The sequence below is a fragment of the Rhinopithecus roxellana genome, chromosome 19 (genome assembly GCF_007565055.1).
Source record: "Rhinopithecus roxellana isolate Shanxi Qingling chromosome 19, ASM756505v1, whole genome shotgun sequence".
Classification (NCBI taxonomy): domain Eukaryota; kingdom Metazoa; phylum Chordata; class Mammalia; order Primates; family Cercopithecidae; genus Rhinopithecus; species Rhinopithecus roxellana.
The window spans coordinates 52,869,746-52,880,632 of NC_044567.1; positions in this window are offsets into that span (position 1 = coordinate 52,869,746).

The window sequence follows — 10,887 nt, forward strand, 5'->3', positions numbered from 1 at the left end:
GTCACATTGAGGCCTCGCTGATAAAGGAAATTTCATCCGTTCAAACGTGAAAGAAGCTTTCTGAGAACTTCTTTCGATCTGTGAGTTCATCTCACAGAGTTACAACCTCTGCCTCAAGAAGCAGTTTGCTAACACTCTTTCGGGGTCTGCAAGTGATATTTGGGAGCCTATTGGGGCCCATGGTATAAGGAAATATCCTCACATAATAACTAAGAGAAGCTTTCTGAGAAACGCATTGCCAGTGTGAATGCACCCACAGAGTTACCACGTTTCTCTTCAGTGATCAGTTTGTTAGCACAGTTTTCTGGAAATCTGCAATTAGTACTTCATAGCGCAATGAACATTACAGTGACAAAGGAAATATCCACAGATGAAAACAAGAAGAAGCTTTCTTAGAAACTTCTTGGTGATGTGTGAATTCATCTCACAGAGTTACACTTATGTTCGTGGAGCAGAGCTCATTAACACTGTCTTTGAGGAATCTGAAAAGGCTTCTTTGGTCACATTGAGGCCTACGCTGATAAAGGAAATTTCATCCGTTCAAAAGTGAAAGAAGCTTTCTGAGAAACTTCTTTTGATCTGGTTCATCTCACAGAGTTACAACCTCTGCCTCAAGAAGCAGTTTGCTAACACTCTTTTCGTGGAATCTGCAAAGTGATATTTGGAGCCTATTGGGGGCCATGTGATAAGGAAATATCCTCACATAATCTAAAGAGAAGCTTTCTGAGAAACTGCATTGCCAAGTGTGAATGCAACTCACGAGTTACACGTTTCTTCTTCAGTGATCAGTTTGTTAGCACAGTTTTCTGGAAATCTGCAATTAGATACTTCATAGCGCAATGAACATTACAGTGACAAGGAAATATCCACAGATGAAAACTAGAAAGAAGCTTTCTTAGAAACTTCTGGTGATGTGTGAATTCATCTCACAGAGTTACACTTATGTTTCGTGGAGCAGCCATTAACACTGTCTTTGAGGAATCTGAGAAGGGCTTCTTTGGATCACATTGAGGCCTACGCTGATAAAGGAAATTTCATCCGTTCAAAACGTGAAAGAACTTTCTGAGAAATTCTTTCTGATCTGTGAGTTCATCTCACAGAGTTACAACCTCTGCCTCAAGAAGCAGTTTGCTAACTCTTTTGTGAATCCGCAAAGTGTATTGGGAGCCTTATGGGGCCATGGTGTAAAGGAAATATCCTCACATAATAACTAAGAGAAGCTTTCTGAGAAACTGCATGCCAGTGTGAATGCAACTCACAGAGTTACACGTTCTCTTCATGATCAGTTTGTTAGCACAGTTTTCTGGAAATCTGCAATTAGATATTCACAGCGCAATGAACATTACGTGACAAAGAAATATCCCAGATGAAAACTAGAAGAAGCTTTCTTAGAAACTTCTTGGTGATGTGTGATTCATCTCACAGAGTTACACTTATGTTTCGTGGAGCAGCCATTAACACTGTCTTGAGGAATCTGAGAAGGCTTCTTTGGATCACATTGAGGCCTACGCTGATAAAGGAAATTTCATCCGTTAAACGTGAAAGAAGCTTTCTGAGAAACTTCTTCTGATCTGTGAGTTCATCTCACGGTTACAACCTCTGCCTCAAGAAGCAGTTTGCTAACACTCTTTTCGTGGAATCTGCAAAGTGATTTGGGAGCCTATTGGGGCCATGGTGATAAAGGAAAATCCTCACATAATAACTAAAGAGAAGCTTTTGAGAAACTGCATTGCCAGTGTGAATGCAACCAGAGTTACACGTTTCTCTCAGTGATCAGTTTGTTAGCACAGTTTTCTGGAAATCTGCAATTAGATACTTCATAGCAATGACATTACAGTGACAAAGGAAATATCCACGAGATGAAAACTAGAAAGAGCTTCTTAGAAACTTCTTGGTATGTGTGAATTCATCTCACAGAGTTACACTTATGTTTCGTGGAGCAGCCATTAACACTGTCTTTGAGGAATCTGAGAAGGCTTCTTTTGATCACTTGAGGCCTACGTGATAAAGGAAATTTCATCCGTTCAAAACGTGAAAGAAGCTTTCTGAGAAACTCTTTTTGATCTGTGAGTTCATCTCACAGAGTTACAAACTCCTGCCTCAAGAAGCAGTTTGCTAAGACACTTTCTTCGTGGACTGCAAAGTGATATTTGGGGCCTATTGGGGCCCATGGTGAAGAGAAATATCCTCACATAATAACTAAAGAGAAGCTTTCTGAGAAACTGCATTCCAAGTGTGAATGCAACTCACAGAGTTACACGTTTCTCTTCAGTGATCAGTTTGTTAGCACAGTTTTTGGAAAATCTGCAATTGATACTTCATAGCGCAATGAACATTACAGTCAAAGGAAATATCCACAGATGAAAACTAGAAAGAAGTTTCTTAGAAAACTTCTTGGTGATGTGTGAATTCATCTCACAGAGTTACACTATGTTTCTGGAGCAGGCCATTAACACTGTCTTTGAGGAATCTGAAGGGCTTCTTTGGATCACATTGAGGCCTACGCTGATAAGGAAATTTCATCCGTTCAAAACGTGAAAGAAGCTTTCTGAGAAACTTCTTTCTATCTGTGAGTTCATCTCACAGAGTTACAACCTCTGCCTCAAGAAGCAGTTTGCTAACACTCTTTTCGTTGAATCTGCAAAGTGATATTTGGGAGCCTATTGGGGCCCATGGTGATAAAGGAAATATCCTCACATAATAACTAAAGAGAAGCTTTCTGGAAACTGCATTGCCAGTGTGAATGCAACTCACAGAGTTACCCTTCTCTTATTGATCAGTTTGTTAGCACAGTTTTCTGGAAATCTGCAATTAGATACTCTTAGCGCAATGAACATTACCGTGACAGGAAATATCCACAGATGAAAACTAGAAAGAAGCTTCTTGAAACTTCTTGGTGGTGTGAATTCATCTCACCGAGTTACACTTATGTTTCGTGGAGCAGTCCATTAACACTGTCTTGAGGAATCTGTGAAAGGCTTCTTTGGTCACATTGAGGCCTACGCTGATAAAGGAAATTTCATCCGTTCAAAACGTGAAAGAAGCTTTCTGAGAAACTTCTTTCTGATCTGTGAGTTCATCTCACAGAGTTACAACCTCTGCCTCAAGAAAGCAGTTTGCTACACTCTTTTCGTGGAATCTGCAAAGTATGATTTGGGAGCCTATTGGGGGCCATTGTTAAAGGAAATATCCTCACATAATAACTAAAGAGAAGCTTTTGAAACTGCATTGCCAGTGTGAATGCAACTCACAGAGTTACACGTTTCTCTTCAGGATCAGTTTGTAGCACATTTTCTGGAATCTGCATTAGATACTTCATACAATGAACATTACAGTGACAAAGGAAATATCCACAGATGAAAACTAGAAAGAAGCTTTCTTAGAAACTTCTTGGTGATGTGTGAATTCATCTCACAGAGTTACACTTATGTTTTCGTGGAGCAGTCCATTAACACTGTCTTTGAGGAATCTGAGAAGGGCTCTTTGATCACTTGAGGCCTACGCTGTGTAAAGGAAATTTCATCCGTTCAAAACGTGGAAAGAAGCTTTCTGAGAAACTTTTTCTGATCTGTGAGTTCATCTCACAGGTTACAACCTCTGCCTCAAGAAGCAGTTGCTAAACACTCTTTCGTGGATCTGCAAGTGATATTGGGAGCTATTGGGGCCCATGGTGATAAAGAAATATCCTCACATAATAACTAAAGAGAAGCTTTCTGAGAAAGCATTGCCATGTGGAATGCAACTCACAGAGTTACACGTTTCTCTTCAGTGATCAGTTTGTTGACACAGTTTTTGGAATCTGCAATTAGATACTTCATAGCGCAATGAACATTACAGTGACAAAAATATCCACAGATGAAAACTGAAAGAAGCTTTCTTAGAAACTTCTTGGTGATGTGTGAATTCATCTCACAGAGTTACACTATGTTCTGGAGCAGCCATTAACATGTCTTTGAGGATTGAAAAGGGCTTCTTTGGATCACATTGAGGCCTACGCTGATAAAGGAAATTTCATCCGTTCAAACGTGAAAGAAGCTTTTGAGAAACTTCTTTTGATGTGAGTTCATCTCACAGAGTTACAACCTCTGCCTCAAGAAGCAGTTTGCTAACACTCTTTCGTGGAATCTGCAAGTGATATTTGGGAGCCTATTGGGGCCCATGGTGATAAAGGAAAATCCTCACATAATAACTAAAGAGAAGCTTTCTGAGAAACTGCATTGCCAGTGTGAATGCAACTCACAGAGTTACACGTTCTCTTCAGTGATCAGTTTGTTAGCACAGTTTTCTGGAATCTGCAATTAGATACTTCATAGCGCAATGACATTACAGTGACAAAGGAAATATCCACAGATGAAAACTAGAAAGAAGCTTTCTTAGAAACTTCTGGTGATGTGTGAATTCATCTCACAGGTTACACTTATGTTTCGTGGAGGAGCCTTAACACTGTCTTTGAGGAAACTGAGAAGGGCTTCTTTGGATACATTGAGGCCTCGCTGATAAAGGAATTTCATCCGTTCAAAACGTGAAAGAAGCTTTCTGAGAAACTTCTTTCTGATCTGTGAGTTCATCTCACAGAGTTACAACCTCTGCCTCAAGAAGCAGTTTGCTACACTTTTTCGTGGATCTGCAAGTGTATTGGGAGCCTATTGGGGCCCATGGTGATAAAGGAAATATCCTCACATAATAACTAAAGAGAGCTTTCTGAGAAACTGCATTGCCAGTGTGAATGCAACTCACAGAGTTACACGTTTCTTTCAGGATCAGTTTGTTAGCACCGTTTTCTGGAAATCTGCAATTAGATACTTCATAGCGCAATGAAATACAGTGACAAAGAAATATCCACAGATGAAAAAAGAAAGAAGCTTTCTTAGAAACTTCTTGGTGAGTGTGAATTCATCTCACGAGTTACACTTATGTTTCGTGGGCAGTCCATTAACACTGTCTTTGGGAATCTGAGAAGGGCTTCTTTGTATCACATGAGGCCTACGCTGATAAAGGAAATTTCATCCGTTCAAAACGTGAAAGAAGCTTTCTGAGAAACTTCTTTCTGATCTGTGAGTTCATCTCACAGAGTTACAACCTCTGCCTCAGAAGCAGTTTGCTAACACTCTTTGTTGGAATCTGCAAAGTGATATTTGGGAGCCTATTGGGGCCCATGGTGATAAAGGAAATATCCTCAAAATAACTAAAGAGAAGCTTCTGAGAAACTGCATTGCGTGTGAATGCACTCACAGAGTTACACGTTTCTCTTCAGTGATCAGTTTGTTAGCACAGTTTTCTGGAAATCTGCAATTAGATACTTCATAGCGCAATGAACATTACAGTGACAAGGAAATATCCAAAGATGAAAAACAAAAAGAAGCTTCTTAGAAACTTCTTGGTGATGTGTGAATTCATCTCACAGAGTTACACTTATGTTTCGTGGAGCAGCCATAACACTGTCTTTGAGGAATCTGGGAAGGGCTTCTTGGATCACATTGAGGCCTACGCTGATAAGGAAATTTATCCGTTTTAACGTGAAAGAAGCTTTCGAGAAACTTCTTTCTGATCTGTGAGTTCATCTCACAGAGTTACAACCTCTGCCTCCAGAAGCAGTTTGCTACACTCTTTCGTGGAATCTGCAAAGTGATATTTGGGACTATTGGGGCCCATGGTGATAAGGAAATATCCTCACATAATAACTAAAGAGAAGCTTTCTGAGAAACTGCATTGCCAGTGTGAATGCAACTCACAGGTTACACGTTTCTCTTCAGTGATCGTTGTTAGCACAGTTTTCTGGAATCTGCAATTAGATACTTATAGCGACATGAACATTACAGTGACAAAGGAAATATCCACAGATGAAAACTAGAAAGAAGCTTTCTTAGAAACTTCTGGTGTGTGTGAATTCATCTCACAGAGTTACACTTAGTTTCGTGAGCAAGCCATTAACACTGTCTTTGAGGAATCGAAGGGCTTCTTGGATCACTTGAGGCCTACGCTGATAAAGGAAATTTCATCCGTTCCAAACGTGAAAGAAGCTTCTCGAGAAACTTCTTTCTGATTGTGAGTTCATCTCACAGAGTTACAACTCTGCCTCAAGAAGCAGTTTGCTAACACTTTTCGTGGAATCTGCAAGTGATATTGGGAGCCTATTGGGGCCCATGGTGATAAAGGAAATATCCTCACATAAACTAAAGAGAAGCTTTTCTGAAAACTGCATTGCCAGTGTGAATGCAACTCACAGAGTTACCGTTTCTCTCAGTGATCAGTTTGTTAGCACAGTTTTCTGGAATCTGCAATTAGATACTTCATAGCGCATGAACATTACAGTGACAAAGGAAATATCCACAGATGAAACTAGAAGAAGCTTCTTAGAAACTTCTGGTGATGTGTGAATTCATTCACAGAGTTACACTTATGTTCGTGGAGCAGCCATTAACACTGTTCTTGAGGAATCTGAGAGGGCTTCTTGGATCACATTGAGGCCTACGCTGATAAAGGAAATTTCATCCGTTCAAACGTGAAAGAACTTTCTGAGAAACTTCTTTCTGATCTGTGAGTTCATCTCACAGAGTTACAACCTCTGCCTCAAGAAGCAGTTTGCTAAACACTCTCTTTCGGAATCTGCAAAGTGATATTTGGGAGCCTATTGGGGCCCATGTGTGATAAAGGAATATCCTCACATAATAACTAAAGAGAAGCTTTCTGAGAAACGCATTGCCACGTGTGAATGCAACTCACAGAGTTACACGTTTCTCTTCAGGATAGTTTGTTAGCACAGTTTCTGGAAATCTGCAATTAGATACTTCATAGCGCAATGAACATTACAGTGACAAAGGAAATATCCACAGAAAAACTAGAAAGAAGCTTTCTTAGAAACTTCTTGGTGATGTGTGAATTCATCTCACAGAGTTACACTATGTTCGTGGAGCAGCCATTACACTGTCTTTGAGGAATCTGAGAGGGCTTCTTTGGATCACATTGAGGCCTACGCTGATAAAGGAAATTTCATCCGTTCAAAAATGAAAGAAGCTTTCTGAGAAACTTCTTTCTATCTGTGAGTTCATCTCACAGAGTTACAACCTCTCCTCAAGAAGCAGTTGCTAACACTCTTTTCGTGGAATCTGCAAAGTGTATTTGGGAGCCTATTGGGGCCCATGGTGATAAAGGAAATTCCTCACATAATAACTAAAGAGAAGCTTTCTGAGAAACTGCATTGCCAAGTGTGAATGCAACTCACAGAGTTACACGTTTCTCTTCGTGATCAGTTGTTTTTAGCACAGTTTTCTGGAAATCGCAATTAGTATTCATAGCGCAATGAACATTACAGTGACAAAGGAAATTCCACGATGAAAAAATAGAAAGAAAGTTTCTTAGAAACTTCTTGGTGATGTGTGAATTATCTCACAGAGTTACACTTATGTTTCGTGGAGCAGCCCTTAACACTGTCTTTGAGGAATCTGAGAAGGGTTCTTTGGATCACATTGAGGCCTACGTATAAAGGAAATTTCATCCGTCAAACGTGAAAGAAGCTTTCTGAGAAACTTCTTTCTGATCTGTGAGTTCATCTCACAGAGTTACAACCTCTGCCTCAAGGAGCAGTTTGCTAACACTCTTCGTGGAATCTGCAAAGTGATATTTGGGAGCCTATTGGGGCCCATGGTGATAAGGAAATATCCTCACATAATAACTAAAGAGAAGCTTTCTGAGAAACTGCATTGCCAGTGTGAATGCAACTACAGAGTTACACGTTTCTCTTCAGTGATCAGTTTGTTAGCACAGTTTTCTGGAAATCTGCAATTAGATACTCATATGCGCCATGAACATTACAGTGACAAAGGAAATATCCACAGATGAAAACTAGAAAAGAAGCTTTCTTAGAAACTTCTGGTGATGTGTGAATTCATCTCACAGAGTTACATAGTTTCGTGGAGCAGTCCTAACACTGTCTTTGAGGAATCTGAGAAGGCTTCTTGGATCACATTGAGGCCTACGCTGATAAAGGAAATTTCATCCGTTCAAAACGTGAAAGAAGCTTTCTGAGAAACTTCTTTCTTATCTGTGAGTCATCTCACAGGTTACAACCTCTGCCTCAAGAAGCAGTTGCTAACTCTTTTCGTGGGAATCTGCAAAGTGATATTTGGAGCCTTTGGGCCCTGGTGATAAAGGGAAATCCTCACATAATAACTAAAGAGAAGCTTTCTGAGAAACTGCATTGCCAAGTGTGAATGCAACTCACAGAGTTACACGTTTCTCTTCAGTGATCAGTTGTTGCACAGTTTTCTGGAATCTGCAATTAGATACTTCATAGCGCAATGACATTACAGTGACAAAGGAAAATCCACAGATGAAACTAGAAAGACTTTCTTAGAAACTTCTTGGTATGTGTGAATTCATCTCACAGGTACACTTATGTTTCGTGGAGCAGGCCATTAAACTGTCTTTGAGGAATCTGAGAAGGGTTCTTTGGATCACATTGAGGCCTACGCTGATAAAGGAAATTTCATCCGTCAAAACGTGAAAGAAGCTTCTGAGAACTTCTTTCTGATCTGTGAGTTCATCTCACCGAGTTACAACTCTGCCTCAAGAAGCAGTTTGCTAACACTCTTTCGTGGAATCTGCAAAGTGAATTTGGGAGCCTATTGGGGCCCATGGTGATAAAGGAAATATCCTCACATAATAACTAAAGAGAGCTTTCTGAGAACTGCATTGCCAGTGTGAATGCAACTCACAGAGTTACACGTTTCTCTTCGTGATCAGTTGTTAGCACAGTTTTCTGGAACTCGCAATTAGATAATTCATAGCGCAATGAAACATACAGTGACAAGGAAATATCCCAATGAAAATAGAAAGAAGCTTTTTAGAAACTTCTTGGTGATGTGTGAATTCATCTCACAGAGTTACACTTATGTTCGTGGAGCAGTCCATTAACACTGTCTTTGAGGAATCTGAGAAGGGCTTCTTGGATCACATTGAGGCCTCGCTCGATAAAGGAAATTTCATCCGTTCAAACGTGAAAGAAGCTTTCTGAGAAACTTCTTCTGATCTGTGAGTTCATCTCACAGAGTTACAACCTCTGCCTCAAGAAGCATTGCTAACACTCTTTTCGTGGAATCTGCAAAGTGATATTTGGGGCCTATTGGGGCCCATGGTGATAAAGGAATATCCTCACATAATAACTAAAGAGAAGCTTTCTGAGAAACTGCATTGCCAGTGTGAATGCAACTCACAGAGTTACACGTTTCTCTTCAGTGTCATTTGTTAGCACAGTTTTCTGGAATCTGCAATTAGATACTTCCTAGCGAATGACATTACAGTGACAAAGGAAATATCCACAGATGAAAACTAGAAAGAAGCTTCTTAGAAACTTCTTGGTGATGTGTGAATTCATCTCACGAGTTACACTTTGTTTCGTGGAGCAGGCCATTAACACTGTCTTTGAGGAATCTGAGAAGGCTTTTGGATCACATTGAGGCCACGCTGATAAAGGAAATTTCATCCTGTCAAAACGTGAAAGAAGCTTTCTGAGAAACTCTTCTGATCTGTGAGTTCATCTCACAGAGTTACAACCTCTGCCTCAAGAAGCAGTTTGCTAACATCTTTCGGGAATCTGCAAAGGTATTTGGGGCCTATTGGGGCCCATGGTGATAAGGAAATATCCTCACATAATAACTAAGAGAAGCTTTCTGAGAAACTGCATTGCCATGTGTGAATGCAACTCACAGAGTTACACGTTTCTCTTCAGTGATCAGTTGTTAGCACAGTTTTCTGGAAATCTGCAATTAGATACTTCCTAGCGCAATGAACATACAGGACAAAGGAAAATATCCACAGATGAAAACTAGAAAGAAGCTTTCTTAGAAACTTCTTGGTGATGTGTGATTATATCACAGGTTACACTTATGTTTCGTGGAGCCGCCATTAACACTGTCTTTGAGGAATCTGAGAAGGGCTTCTTTGGATCACATTGAGGCCTCGCGATAAAGGAAATTCATCCGTCAAAACGTGAAGAAGCTTTCTGAGGAAACTTCTTTCTGATCTGTGAGTTCATCTCACAGAGTACAACCTCTGCCTCAAGAAGCCGTTTGCTAACACTCTTTTCGTGGATCTGCAAAGTGATATTTGGGAGCCTATTGGGGCCCATGGTGATAAAGGAAATATCCTCACATAATAACTAAAGAGAAGCTTTCTGAGAAACTGCATTGCCATGTGTGAATGCAACTCCCGAGTTACACGTTCTCTTCGTGATCATGTTGTTAGCACAGTTTTTGGAGAACTCTGCAATTAGATAATTCATAGCGCAATAGAACATTACAGTGACAAAGGAAATATCCACAGATGAAAACTAGAAGAAGCTTTCTTAGAAACTTCTTGGTGATGTGTGAATTCATCTCACAGAGTTACACTTATGTTTCGTGGAGCCTCATTAACACTGTCTTGAGGATCTGAGAAGGGTTCTTTGGATCACATTGGAGGCCTACGCTGATAAAGGAATTTCATCCGTTCAAAACGTGAGAAGCTTTCTGAGAAACTTTTCTGATCTGTGAGTTCATCTCACAGAGTTACAACCTCTGCCTCAAGAAGCAGTTTGCTAACACTCTTTTGTGGAATCTGCAAAGTGATATTTGGGCCTATTGGGGCCCATGGTGATAAAGGAAAATATCTCACATAATAACTAAAGAGAAGCTTTCTGAGAAACTGATGCATTGCCGTGTGAATGCAACTCACAGAGTTACACGTTTCTCTTCATTGATAGTTGTTAGCACAGTTTCTGAAACGCCAACTTAGTACTTCATAGCGCAAGAAACATTACCGATGACAAAGACAAATATCACAATGAACACAGAAAGAAGCTTTCTTAGAAACTTCATTGATGAGTGTGACATCATCTCACTAGGTTACCAC